At 37.1% G+C, this 15,241-nt stretch overlaps 1 protein-coding gene across 1 annotated transcript in view; it reads left to right on the top strand.

Annotated features, from left to right (window-relative positions):
- The window catches only part of FHIT (fragile histidine triad), a 1,350,907-nt gene that overhangs the window by 134,018 nt on the left and 1,201,648 nt on the right, over positions 1-15,241 (top strand). The window lies entirely within an intron of this gene.

Genomic DNA, 15,241 nt, shown 5'->3' on the forward strand with positions numbered 1-15,241 from the left:
GAGATATAGCGCAACTTCATTTATTACCATGTGATAATATTACATGACAGTATAAACATTCTACGTCTTAATGAGTTAGATGCACTCTGCACAATTATGTATAAAGGAATGAAGTTGCTAAATTAATCGTGTTGTGATGGTTTTTATAACTGAATTTTACTTTCCAGAGTGTTTGCTTCATGCCTTCTATCTAACTTAGAAGTGTGCACTAGCTTCAGTGGTCCAGATTTAGGTTTATATTTGGCCTCTGCCAGTTATTACTTTAACTTAGAAAGTATTTTATGTTCTCTAAGCCTAATCAAAAATGGGTTTAAAAAGTTACTTTAGTGATATTTAGAATGTTAAATGGTATAACGTAGGTAAAATACCTAACACAATGCCTAACACAAGAATTTACTCAAGAAATACCACTAGTTACAATTATTGTTCATTGATCCTTATATAGCAGTGGAGTTCTGCATTGATCCTTATAATGCCTCTTGATTCTCTCTCTTATCACCATCATCACTTACTATCTCCTTTTCATATACAAATTATTTTGTGTGTATAATAATCATACATTTTATTTTTCTTTTGCATTTGAACCCACTTAGTTTTTTTTTTTATTCTCAAGATAATATTTCTCTCCATTTTGGAAATGAGGAAATATAGGTTTATAGGAGTAAAGAAAATTCTTGACATTGTATACCTAGGAAGTAGTAAAGTGGTAAAGTTGGGGTATCTGATGTCAAAACCATTTTTTGTGTCTTATTTCCAAGACTCTCTTGTAAGCTCCTTGATGAAAGATTTCTTTCTATGCTGTAGAGTCAAGAGATTTTAGTTTCAGGAATGAGGGATATAATCAAAGTTGGCCTAGGCTAGAAGGAATTTTATAGGCTCATATAACTGACAGGTCTACAGGTAGATCTTTGGGCATGTCTGGATCCAGGTGCTCAGAATAGGTTGGGAATATATCTCATCCCACTTAGTTGCACTTTGCTTCCTGTCGGCTTTATTATCCTCAAGCTGGGGCTCCCTTGTGGTGGTGCAATAGCTACCAGAAACAGCTTCCATTATACCATCAGCAACTTCTTTTCAATAGTTTTGTCAGTTGTCTTGAATTGAAAATTGTTACATCAAACCATGTGCCTACCTCTAAACCATCCATATTATCAGGATGACTGAATATATTGTTTGATCAGGCCTGGCTATGGGCATCTCTGGAACTAGGGTTGGGGCAGCCCTTTATAAACCACATGACCTGAAAGGAAGTATGGGTGATTTGCCAAATCATAATCCAAATCCTATTACCGTGGATAAATAAACTGTGGTATATCCATAAAATAGGATGCTATTCAGCAATAAAAAAGGCATAAATTACTGACATATGCATCAAATGGATGAATCTCAAATACTTTACACTAAGAAGTCAGACACAAATGGTTTATGATTGCATTTATATGATGTTTTTGAACAGGCAACATTATAGGGAAAACAAATCAGTGGTTGCCAAGGGCTGGAAAATTAGGGTAAAAGATTGACTATGGCAAAGTACCTGGGAACTTTTTGGGATGATAGAAATGTTCTGTATCTTGATTGTGGTATTTGTTATATAACTATATGCATTTGTCAGAATTCATATAAATATATACTAAAAGGGTAAATTTTACTATTTTTAAATTAGACCTCCACAAACCTGCCTAAAAAGCAAACAAAAAATGCTATTACTTAACAGAGGAGGATACTGAGGAGGTACCAAAACAAACAAACAACAACAACAACAAAAAACAAAGCAAGGGCAAAACAGTACTTACTCCATATTCCTAGCTTATGGAATAGGATCAATAGCAGCTAGATGAGTGGTTCTCAGTGTATTTTTCACCACGACACATATTGTTGAGATGCCCATGAACTTCCTTGAACCTACAGTGTTTGCTTGTCATTCCAGTATACATGCTGAAATCCCATCTTTCTCCAGAAAAAAAAAAGAAAGTACCTAGCTACAAGTGAATGAGAATGACATTATTGTAGAGACAATCTTTCAAAGATATCAGATGTTAGCAGAGGGTAATACTTAGTTGTTACTGCTACTTGGACACCTGATGTATTATTTTGCAGCACCATGATTTAGAACCTCTTTCTTCAGTGACTACACTTTTTGCCTTTTGCCATCAATGTTTATTTGAGGTATAATGACTTACAGTTATTCTTTAAAATGTTTTTCTGGCTTTTCTTAAGTGCAAATGAGCCCATACTGTACATATTATTCTGCCACATACTTTCACTTAATAAAAGATCTTAGGCTTCTTTTCATACTTAAAGTCATTATTATGTTATTTGTCTGAGATGGCTACATCCTTGACTTTGACTTGGATGGAACAAGGTAGTGCACAGTTTAAGAGAATGTCAAGATACTTAGTGATCAAGACAAATACTTTAATTCAATTTTTTTCAAAAATCAAATAAATGCCAGAAAAATCCATGATGAACAAAATATCAAAATTTTAAATAAGGATTAATATAGTGCCAAGCCATTTTGGAGCCTAAAGCTAAAGAAAAAAAATGAAATTAATTTAAAGAAAGTAAATTGTTTAATTAAAAATCATTTAAGTTTGTCACTAGGTAGTAAGAGAATGTCAAACATGGTAATTCTTCCATTGAAAAGAAGATAAACAAAAAAGTAAGTTTTGAAAACATGTTTAAATTACTTTTTCCCCAAGCCTTGCCAATGCAGGAAACCTCATCTCTACTAAAAATACAAATATTAGCCATGCATGGTGGCACACACCTGTAGTTCCAGCTACTTGGGAGGCTGAGGCAAGAGAATTGCTTGAACCTGGGAGGAGGAGTTTGTGGTGAGCTGAGATTGCACCACTGCACTCCAGCCTGGGTGACAGAGAGAGGCTCCATCTCAAAAAAATAAAACAAAATTACTTTGTCCCATTAGAACCAGGAAAGTGAAATTATAATGAATTCTGGTTTTAGTATAAATAAAATATTTACATTTAATATCATAAGTTTTAAGATACCTACTTTTCAATTTTTCAATATTTCTTCAATGACTTTAAGGTTCTCCAAAAAAATTAATTTTTAAAATATATTAAAAATATAGGTAGGAGTGTCCATGCAGGCTCAAATATGGTTGGCAGGGCATTAATATTTATCTAAAATGTTGTTTTCTTCACCATGATTTTTTTGATTTCTAAAAATATTGCACTGAAGTATTATTATCTTGATTACTGAGGGTTTTTCTTTTCTTTTGTCTTGAAACGGGCATCTCACCATGCAGCTCAGGCTGGAGTACAGTGACTATTCACAGGTACAATCATAGTGCGCTATAGCCTCAAACTCCTAGGAACAAGTGATCCTCCTACCTCAGCCTCCAATGCAGCTAGGACTTCAGGCATAGCCACCACACCTGGCTACGGAGGTTGTTTTTAGTACTACTTAAATTTTGCATCTCATTTGCCTCACCTTAATCGTGGCCCTGAATCCCCATTAATCTGCCTCTTGACGGAGTTGGAGATGATCTTGAAGTGGGAGAACCAAAGACAGCAGCACAAGGCATGGTAGTGAGCGTTTCTGACCTCACAAGGTCAGAAGCCTGTTTATACCAGTAGCCTGCTATCTTGAAGCTGCCCCCAACTCTTTCTTTGTATTGCCATTTAGGTTTCCCTGAGCTTTGAGCAGACTCTCAGTTAGGCAAAGTAGCTGCTGGGGTCCAACAAGTTGGGGATGCTCAACTGAGGCCTCCTGTGCCCAGTGTGGTATGCAGTGTTCAGAGAGATTTCCCTTTTCTGTATTTGATTTACTTTTTGGAGCCTCTCATCATGTTCCACTTTTCCTCAGCCCCTACCATCCTGTTTCTTTATTATCACATTCCATTCCCATAAGCCCAGCTGAAATTTTTAAAATCCTGGGATTATGGTCAGTTTTTGGCATTCACAAAGATGTATCCCTGAGCAAAAGCAGCCTAATAATCACCTGCTGGGTTTTGGCATCCTGGTGGTTAAGCCACTTTTGCACATATATTGAGTGACTGTTGAAAGGCTTCCTGTGAGGTGAAGGGTCTCTGGCACACTGTTGGATGTGACAAGAGCTCCGTGAACCGTGGCCTTTGGCTCCAGTTTTAGGAGTAGGTTTCCTTTATTTGCTGAGCAGCCTTTACCATTATGAATCTTGCCTTTCTGCAGGACCAGTGGATTCTGCAAAGGTTTATTAATCTTGATTTAATATATTCATATGAAAAAATACAACAGTGAGAGAATAAAGCTTATGTAGGCATGGCAGGGGTCCCTTTGGGGGTTCACTTTATATTACTCATAGCAATGAAAAGTAAAAATGGCAAGTTATATTAGCTAAGTTCAAGATACAAAAGGCAATATTAATTTCACAGGAAGTGTAAAAAGATATGCAAATGTGATCAACTCCCAGGAAAACATTGCAATATACCACTCCAGGCTTTGAAATTATGCAGTTTAATAAACACTTGTTAAGAAGCTTCACACACCAAACATCGAATTTTAAAGCAAGTGTTTCTGATCACGTACTGTTTTTCAGGAATGGCATTATTTTCCTAAGCTTTTGGAACCCTAAACTGGGTAATTTGGGTGTTCAAAGTAGTGGATTTATCTGTAGTAGTCACATGTTCTTGGGAAAGCACAGATGGTTCTGGAAAAAAAAAAATTCATGTTATTGTTTTTCCATTAAAAGCATAATTTAGAAGTGTAGGCCATTAGACTAGAACCTGAAGTAAAAATTTCTAAGGCCAATGTGTTTATACAGAAACTGACAAGGGAGAATTATTTATGGATTTTTAATTGGCACAGCCCTGATGAGAGAAGCTTTCCCATAAATTTCTTTCCACAAATGTCTTAGGTCTGTGCTTCCTGTATGGGATATATCCTATGCATTTATAACCAGAGCCAAACTCGGGCTCCTGAAAAATGTGAAGGACTGTTAGGAAGTTGTATGGGATTTTAACATCGTAAAGACTAAACTGTGCAGGAAGAGTGAAAAAAATGTTCATCTCTGAGTGAAATGGTTTCTTAGGACATTTCAGTAGACAGCTTAGAGGCTTAGAGCCTGGGAACAGGTTTACAGTGTTTTGGGCAGACATCAGTAATGTTTTGTTCTAAATTTGCTTATCTGGTGCTTTTGCAGAACTTTACACTATTGTTTAGTCTTGCTAAATCAGGAGATATAAAAGATTACACAGAAAGGTAACACTAATGTGGGTTTGGTGTGGGCAAAGGGAATAGTTCTTTTCATACACTGCTGGTGGCAACTTGACCATGTATATCAAAAGCCTGAAAATCTTGTATACTATTTAATCCTGCAATTCCACATCTAGGTATTTATCTTAAAGAAGCATTTGAACAAATTCATGAAGGTGTGTGTCTAAGTAAATTTTCTCAGAGTTGTTTGTGATATTTTTGTAAAATCCTGAGAGCACAATATTTGGTTCAATATTTTATGTCTTTGTACAGTATATACCGTGTAGCCTTTTAAAATGCCTTTGCAGACAACTTAGTAACATGGAAAGATGTTTATATTAAATGAAAATGGAAACAGATTACAAAATAGGAAGTATAGTAGAGAGGGTTTTTTTTATAGGTATAAAAAGAAGAGAGTTTTCAAATAGGTGTGTGTTTACATATATGCTCTAAAATATTAACACTTCCAACATTTTGATTTGTTTTTGCCTAGCTATAGTTTTATTTTTTTCCTAAAATAAACATGGATTATTTGATAATAAAAATAATAAGAGAAAATATACCCATCAATGAGAGACAATAAAGTATTCTATTGGTGATCCTTGCTTTGTGCAAGTATGTGATTATAAAACAGATCTGTACCACCAATTCTTATTTGCTCTGGAGAAAGATTCCTATGGTTATGATGAGTGAGTAATATGTTATTTAGTAATTTAGGTTTAGTTTACAGCTCTCTAGTGAAGCTGGCCTGCTGAGGAAACCTGGGGTTAGGGAAAACGAAAGGGATGTGCAGCTAGGAAATGAAGGACCTGCAGAAATAAAGGTCATACATCTTTGAAGTTGCCCAGCAGTCAGTAGGCAAATAGGATTTTGTCCTACATATACTCCCATGTATAGTATAATGAGGGATACTTAAAAATTAAGCAGTATAAGAATTGCTTTATAACGGAAAGGAAAAGCACAAGGAATGGTTTTTCACAATTCAAACTTCAGATGTAGCAAAAGCTGGTTGTGTAAAGTTAGAAATTAGATAAAATCCTCTTTGGCGTGGCAAAAAAACCCAAAAACCACAAGTAATAAACCAGGAGGAAATAGTTGCAAGGTATATTTCTGATAAAATGCTAATATTGCTAATATATAGAAAGTTACTACAAATTGAGGAGAGTAAAGACACCATAAATCCAATAGAAAAGTAACAAAGACCTAGAAAGTTCACAAAAATTGATATAAAAATGGGTCCTTAAGTATATGAAAATATGTTGAACTTCTTTCATAATAATAAGATGTGCAGCATCATGAGTGGTTATGTTGTATTGAGGAGATTGTTTGAATGAACCATAATACATTAATGCAGTGGTGTGCTGTAAAATAGGATGAGGAAGATCCCTGTGAATTGGGATTGGAGTGATCACCAGAAGGTATTGGTAGTGCAAAAAGCAAAATGTGGAAGACTATATATAGCATGCTGCATTTCAGGCAGAAAGAAGGGAAAGTAAAAATGTCTTTATCTGTGTATCTGATTATTTTTGCAAAAGGGTACACAGGAAGGATAAACTGGAAGATATGAAATTGGTAATCTACAGGGCGGGAATGGCATTAGAAGAGTTAGGGAGGGAAGACAGTGAGTGATACAGTACTTCTCTGAGTACCTTTTTATATAGTTTTGCGTTTGAAACCATGTTCATGGTTTGTATATTCAAAAATAACATTAAATAACAAGATTAGGGGGAAACTGAGTACAAACAGAGTAAATGAACCTAACTATATATCAAATGGATGACATGATTACACATAGGAAAAAAAATACTAATTCGGGTTATTTTGAACAGACTACCATGATTGTATACCTTCGATCAAACAATGGAAGTACTGGAAAGAAATCTCGAACTTTACACATTTTTCATTGGTTGTGTTATTGGTGAGACAATCCTGAAATTACTTTGTATCCATTGTAGGATTATGTAAATGTATTATTTTGTGGGGAGTCAGGCTGATCACTGTGGAAAGAGGGCAATACAACTATGGATTGGGGAAAGGCAAGGAAGAGCCTGAGCTATTGGATGGAGATTAGAAGTGTCAATAAGAAGACATGACTCAATATATATTTATAATTCTTACTTATCCTCTTAAAGGGCCTACAAGCAATGACACTCCTAGCAGCAGTGTAGACACTGAGTGCCCAGCTCTTGCTTGCTAAATAGCATTCCCTACTAAAAATAATAAGGGCCCTTAGAGTAGTGGGCCCCAACCTTTTTGGCACCAGGGACCAGTTTCAAAGAAGACAATTTTTCCATGGGTGGCGGGGGAGCGGAGTGGTTTCAGGATGAAACTGTTCCGTCTAAAATCATCAGGCATTAGTTAGATTCTCATAAGGAGCATGCACAGTTTATAATAGGGTTAATGTTGCTTTGAGAATCTAATGCAGCTGACCTGACAGGAGGTGGAGATCAGGCAGTGAAGTTCCCCTGCCCGCTGTTCACCTCCTGCTGTGCAGCCAGTTCCTAACAGGCCACAGACTGGTACCAGTGTGCAGCCTGGTGGTTGGGGTTGGGGACCCCTGCTTAGAGCAATGACTAATTTCAGATTCAGAGCAGGGAAAGGACAAGAAAAGCCTGAAACATTTTGTTGTGCCAGAAAATAAGAAACTGATTTAAAAAAAAAAAAATGAGGACCTGTCTGAATGACACAGGAACCAGCTTGAAATGGGACACTTAAGAATCAAATGAATAAGATATAACTAAAAGAAAGAAGGGAGGAAGGGCAGCTGTTTCTTGCACTAGAAAACCAACTAATTGATGGAAAAAAAATGATAGAGTTAGAATAATCACTCTTTCACAACGATTATAGTAATAATTGATTCAGAGTAGAATTGTCAATAGATGTTAAACCATTGAGTGAAAGCTTGTTGGTTAGCAGGGTGTTTACACAGTCAGAAAAAAATCTTCCCATACATTATTAATTATAAAAGGGAAAAAGAGGAATACCTGCACATATACACACATCCAGTGGAGTAATCTGGTAGAAAACACCTTATTTAAAGAATCAAGGTTAACACATCAAGAATGGGACCAAGTTTCATCAGGTGCCAACTGATGTAATGCAATGAGAAGGACATGCTATCACTTAGGTAGTATGCCTTTCAAAAACGTGTGCTGTGAATCTAATCCTCATATAACAGTCAGACGAGCATAGATCCTCTGCAAAGCCACAGGCCTGTCCTCTCCAAGAATGTTAATGACATGATGGGCAAAGGAAGGCTGAGAAATTATTCCAGCTTCGAGGAAGCTAAAGAGACATGGCAACTAAAAGCAATGCGATCCTAGACTAGAGGGAAGTGGCCATACAGGACACTCTTGGGATTGAAGAAAAGTAAATATGGATTACATGTAAGATAGTACTGTATCAATGTTAAAGTCCCTGACTTTGATAATTGTATGTGTGAGAGGATATTCTTATTCCTAGAAGCTTTTGATGTCCTCACCTACACCCAAATGGTTTAGCAAAAACCACTTTTCATTTGTTTGTTTGAGGGAAGGAGAGCAGAGGAGGAGGAAGAGATAAAGCAAATATGGCAAAATAATAGCAAATGGATGAATCTTGGGAAGAGAGTATGGGATGTTCACGATATGATTCTTGCAAGTTTTCCACAGTTTTGAATAGTTTATTTAAAAAAAAAGTCTTTTTTCGTTTTTGTTTTGTTTTGTTTTTAATATGAAAAGCTCCAAAGTCTTTACTCTCTGAATTTTTTGCCCAGCCCCAGAGCTTTGAATATCAAGGATCCTAACTTTCCAGATGCACTGACTGCACTTGGCCTCCATTTCAAGATAGCTCATTTCATTCTCTTTAATGCTGTCACCCAAATGACTCCAAGCGGTATCTGTGCATCTCACATCATCTCTTGACTAAAAAATCCTTTTGCCCATTGCTGTGAAATTGGATCCTGGGGTCAAGAGGTGACAGAATTCATGTGTTCCTTCTCTCCTGGAGGTACCATAATTGTTTGCATCCCTGAGGCAGCATAGAGTGCCTTGGAAAGGACGGGTGACTCTGGGAATAAGCCATGCATAGTTTTGTCTGGCACAGGGGAGAAAGTTTCCAATAATGTTCATCTGAAAGGCTTTAACCTTTTGGAACTAATGTATGTTAATGTTTCTTTGTGTCTAACAATAGCCTTTTCTGATGTGGTTAATTATACACGAGGTTAAGAATGAATATCATCCTTTCCCATCTTTAGTTTCAGATGCCAGAAAAACCAAATCCAACAAAAGTAACACCCGTCCGGCAAAAAAAAAAAAACAAAAAAAACAAACATGCTAAATGTTTGATGTAGTTCTGGCATTCTGACAACAGTGAACCTTTCCCGTTATTCTAGAATGGGCCTCACTAGGGAAATACAAATTGTATACTACCTTGCTGGGATTTCTACCTGACTTTGATTACTTGTCCTAACCCCTATGTAGCGCTTTGATTTCTCTCTCTCTTGATTTGTGCTAGTCTAGTGATACTGGATGGAATCCTTGACTTCAATTTTGTTGGAAGATACCTGCCCAGGTGGTTCCCCAGATGGGCATGGCCTTGGAGTAAACAGGAAAGGGTTAGCCCTGGAGCTAGGTCAGGCAAGAAGTAGCAGTCATGAGGCATTAAAGATGGCTTGGAGAGACGTGGTTGCCTAGCTTAGCAGAAGTTATTCTAGCTGTCAAGAAAAGTATAATACCAACATTGCCTACATCTGTGGCAAGTCTTGTCACACAAAGGAAACTATCAGGAAAGAGTATGGCTTTCTTGGCCTCTACGGAGTAGAATAATCAGTAAATATTGGCTACATAATAATTGGAACTAACTTTAATAAATATATATTTATACACTTGAAAGTGTAGGAAAAAATCTTCCCTTTAACCATTTTAGTTTCTTGGCTAGGGTTCTATAACAAATGACAGATTAATGAGAGAAAAGCATACAAATGTGTTTAATACAAGTTTTATGTGTCACGAGAGCATTCATAAGGAAGGAAAATCTGACCAATCAGTTAAACCTGAGTGCTTTTATACTGGGTGTCATGAAGAGTGGAAAGTTGTGGAAAAGCATATGAACTAAGTGTGGTAAACTAGGGGAAACTTACCAAGGCTGGTTCCTGGAGTTTCTTCTCTGTGTCCTTCCATCTTCAGAGATAAGGATGCTCCTTTTCTCCAGGTTTAGGGAGGGACCTCTCACACGAGGGGCTTCTGACCTGCTTCAGAGAGTCCTTCCAGCATAGGCTGTTTCTCAGACTCATTCAGCTTAAAATATTCAAAATGCCAAGGTGCCATATCTTGTGGTAGCATGTTCTGAACCCCATCAAAAGTAGTATGTACCCATTGCAGAAAATCCGAACAACAGAGATTCCTATAAATATGAAAGTAGACATTACTGGTAACTCCACTATGCAGTTAAATCTGTATTTTTTTAATCCATGCGTGGATATTTTAACATAGTTGTATTTTTGTAGTTATGTATCTTTTCACTTAACCTTATATCATAGGCATTTACTCATATTATTACAAAGTATTTATAATAATAACTTTAATGACTACATTTTATTCTCTTAGATGGCAGAATTTAATTGTCATTCTGTTGTAAGGCCTTTAGTGTCTTTCTAATGCTTTTATGCTTTCAGTAATGTTAGTATCAGTGTTTATAAATTTACTTGTTTGAGACCAACAAAGTTTATTTATAAGTACTCATAATTTGCCCTTTTCCCACCTTCTCGGAGAAAGGATAGCTGCTTCTGTCCTAAGAAGGTGCTGAGCAGAGTAATAGGAGGAGTTACAGACCTGAGGAAGCCAGAGAGGCCACTCTGATATACACTACAAAAGACAAGGGAATTACCCAGAGGTAAAGCTCCAAGGGTGGAGAACACAGAGGTGACCTGAGAAAGGGTGGGTGGTGGGAGAGGGCTGGGTGAGTTGGTGGGTGTCAGTGAGAAAGAGAGCAAGGGTGGCTGAGAGTATTGGAAGCAATGGCGGTGAGTTCCAGGGGAGGCTGTGGGCTTGCTTGCCTTTTATTTTGCCAAAAAAGATGATTTACATCTACTATTGCTATCATTTCAAATAAGAGGATATGTTAACACCAAAAGAAAAACCAAACAAACCTGGAAGGTGGAAATTTCAGGATTTAAAAGTGAATTGAAATTGCTCCATTAAAACCTATCAAAATTTCTTTTTTTTTTTCTGATTACTGTGCGGACTATTGACGATTTGAACATACTCTAGCAACAGATCCCAATCCATGGACTGACATTTGGGAGCCATAAAACCAAATCACCTTTAAGGTCCATTGATTCAAGCTATAGAAGCCTCGCATTCCATGAAGACTTGGTTTCCAATCTTGGTGCTATATTTGATTTGATGGATGACTTTTGAGCCACATGTCTCATTAATGTCTTAGTTTCCTTATTTGCTCACTTAACTTTATGAAGATCAAGTATGATATTGTTTTTTGAAGTGCTGTTGTCTTAACGCCCGGGTACTTTCTGATCTAAGCCTCAGAAAGGGAGTGTAATAAATTGTAATAAATTGCACTGTCCCAGAAAATAAATGGCATTCCATCAACCCATAGTTGTGCAGCAGCCCATCTTTTTGCAGTTTCTGAGAATGATTGCAAGAGGTAGCAAATACAACTCAAAACAGCCTGGATGAAAAGGATATTTTATTGGCTTATATACTGAAAAAATATAGACACATATGACTTCTAGAACTGCTGGATCCAGTTCTAGATCCAGATCAAGTGATCTATGCATTGTTTGTTCTTAGGGTCTATCTCCCTGGAATGGCAAAAAGGCTTTCAGTTATATATACCCATTCCATTCTACCAGTTTAGCAAGCCAGTGGGAAACAATAGAGTTTCATATTTCCAATGGGACTGGTGAGAGTTCAAAGTTTTGATCTCATTGGCACCGTCTTGGGTTATATGTCCAGGGTGATGAACCTGATCGGGGTGGTTGTCCATCCCTGAAGCTGTGGGTGGAATCAAACTCTCCTGAGCAACATGGACTAAGAGTAAAGATGGAGTTGTTTTTCAGAAAATTGGGTTTCTGGTAAAAGAAGATGGGTGCATGGATGATGGGAAGGTAGAACAATACAGAGAGAGCTACTACAGAGTAACAGTAGCCTGTCAAGTCAGGAAATGCAGCCAGCAGAATTGCCCTGGCCTTTCTAGAGGTCTTTTAGGCCTGTGTGTAAGACATTCTCTACTGACTGCCACAACATCATTGTATAGTGGCACGCAGTGTCTTTGCATCAATTAAATCCTAATATCACTAAGCAGAAATTAAAAAGCTTTCATGAGATCTTCAACCTATTGATGAATGCCCATGACAGTAGCTCCTGCCATTGATGTGTGGAGTCAAATATCTTTACCCACTGGGGGTGTCATCATTTAAATGGCCCTATTGATTTTGAGTTTTGGCAGAGCTTCTTTAACCCTGGGAGGCTCCAAGTTGCGTGAAGGGACATAGCCTAAGACATAACTAACTTCGTGTTATGTAGTCATGAATTGTACCCAAACTAACTTAATCATCTCTCCTAGGGCAGTCTGTCCTAGGCAGAATCTCTGGGAAAACTAGAGCAGTTCATTTTATGTTTTATGTTTATTGATGAATTCATTTGGAAAAGCTGCTCCTAGGCATTCCACACATTCTAGTCATATAAGAGGGACTATTGGCACAGAAAATGTTTAATTATTGTACCAAGTTTAGATGCACGTTTACAAAATGAATTTTCAGGTTATCAGTTTGGGTTATTGTTTCAGTTATTGATTGCTGTGTAATAGGCCACCTTGAAACTTTGTTGCTTAAACCAACAGTGATTCATTATTTTTCAAGGTTCTCTAGGTCAGAAATTGGGGCATGGCTTGGCTGGGTAGTTGTTCCGCTCCATTTGGTGTAGGCTGGGTCAACCACTAGGCTGCATTCAGCTTTCGGCTATGCTGCTCTGGAAGATCAAAGAAGGATTCACTCGTATCTGGTGCATTGGTGCTGTTCACATGACCTCAGTCTCTTCACAAGTGTTTATCATGTAGTATTCTGGATTGGGCTTTTTTTTTTTTTTTTTTCATGATGGAAGCTAATTTTTTTGGAAAGTTTCAAAGTAGAAGCTGCCAGCCTTGCTAAGGACTGTACCTGGAAGTAGAACACTGTGACATCTGTGCACTCAATGGGCCATAGCAAATCAGAAAACCAACCCATATTCAATACGAGAGTACATTATTAAAAATAGTTTTACTGATGTATTAAGCATGCCTTGGCAGAGTTTTATTTGGATGCTCATAAACTCTGACTGAAAAGATTATTTTTAAAAACTGAGCTGGAGCTAGCATAAGGGCATGTACAAAGACACAGACATATTTTTAAACGTCTATATCTTAAAGAATCAATATGAGTTTCCCCTTTTGACAAAAAGGATTGCATATCTCATTCTGTTTACCTTTTTGTCCTGTCTACCAAGAAGCCCTGAAGTAAATTGAATCATATTAACCCAATGTGCCTCTTCTTTTGATTCCTGGCTCTGATTTACTCTTTTGATTTACTTACCTATTTCTGTCAATATTTATTTTGAGCCTATTGAGGAATGGCTGCATATACAATTTTTAAAATGAACCACCTATACAACTATAGTGTACTACACTGTAGCATATACTACATTGTAGCATGAAAGCTTAGACTTCAGAATTAAACAGAGGTACAGTCCTCACTATTGCCTCCACTGGTAAATTGTTTTTTGTAGGAATGAACTAGAAGAATGTTTGTTCATCAGTGAGCAGCTGGTCTGGCATATAGAAGTGGTCTATAGATTGTAGCTATTAAAAATTGATCTTTATACAAATGAGTGTCAAAGTGGTTGTTATATAAAAATTTCAGTGCTGCAAAAGAAATAGCACTCGAATATAAAATTTTATTTTAATTCTCAGTAAGGCAAGTTACTTATATAGAAGGGTGTGCCCTTACAGATGGACCAACGGTGAGCACACACTTGGACAAGGGAGGGAAAGGGGTTCTTATCCCTGATGCACGTGGCCCCTGCTGCTGTGTCGTTCCCCTATTGGCTAGGGTTAGACCGTGCAGGCTAAACTAATTTGGATTGGCTAATTTAAAGAGAGTGACTGGGTGAGTGCTTTGGCGGGAAATAAATGGTTATGCAGGGTGGAGAATGAGTCAGGGCGGAGCAGGTAGCAGGTAATCTGAATGAGTCAGAGTGGAGCAGGTGATTGGAATGAGTCAGGGTGGAGCAGGTGATCAAAATGAGTCGGTGGAGTAGGTGATCTGAATGAGTCAGGGTGGCGTAGGTAATTGGAATGAGTCAGGGTGGAGCAGGTAATTGAAAAAGGTTGCTTTATGAGGAAGTTAAGTGTAAAAGTAGAAGGCAAAGAATTGAACATACTGACATATTTATTCCTTGAAGAGAAATTTAGAACTTATATCTAACATGGCGAAATCTGAGGTGGATTGTATCAATGTCAATATCTTGATTTACCATTGGGAGAAACTGGGTGATGGATACGCAAGATCTCTCTGTATCATTTCTTACCACTGCACGTGAATCTATAATTATCTCAAAATAAAAAGTTAAATAAATAAATGTTACAGAACTATCACTTCTATATGTTCCAAACAAAACCATTGTTCTTCTTATACGGATATTATGCCTATTGAATGTAATCAAGTAATATCTTAAATGTGTTTAAATATATATCAACTAATTGGTTGCCAGCTGTGAAACTTTTCATTTATATGAATATCTTATGTCTTTGTTTTTTTCCCTAGAATAAGTCAAGAAATAGAAATAATTTGACATGTTATTCTAAAGCTATCATTTAAAAGAGATCTATAAACCTGTATATATATATATATTTTCTTAAAAAGAAAATTTAAAAGGGATGTTCAGCTCAGGATGTGTCAGGAGGAAGTGGGAGATGCTGATGCTGACCCCAGAAGAAATTTGAATTGGAATTTGATGCATAGAATTCTACTAAAATCTTTGTATTCTTATGTTGAATGTGTAGCAGTTTTCCCT

This window comes from Mandrillus leucophaeus, unplaced genomic scaffold (assembly GCF_000951045.1).
Source record: "Mandrillus leucophaeus isolate KB7577 unplaced genomic scaffold, Mleu.le_1.0 Scaffold57, whole genome shotgun sequence".
NCBI classification, from domain to species: domain Eukaryota; kingdom Metazoa; phylum Chordata; class Mammalia; order Primates; family Cercopithecidae; genus Mandrillus; species Mandrillus leucophaeus.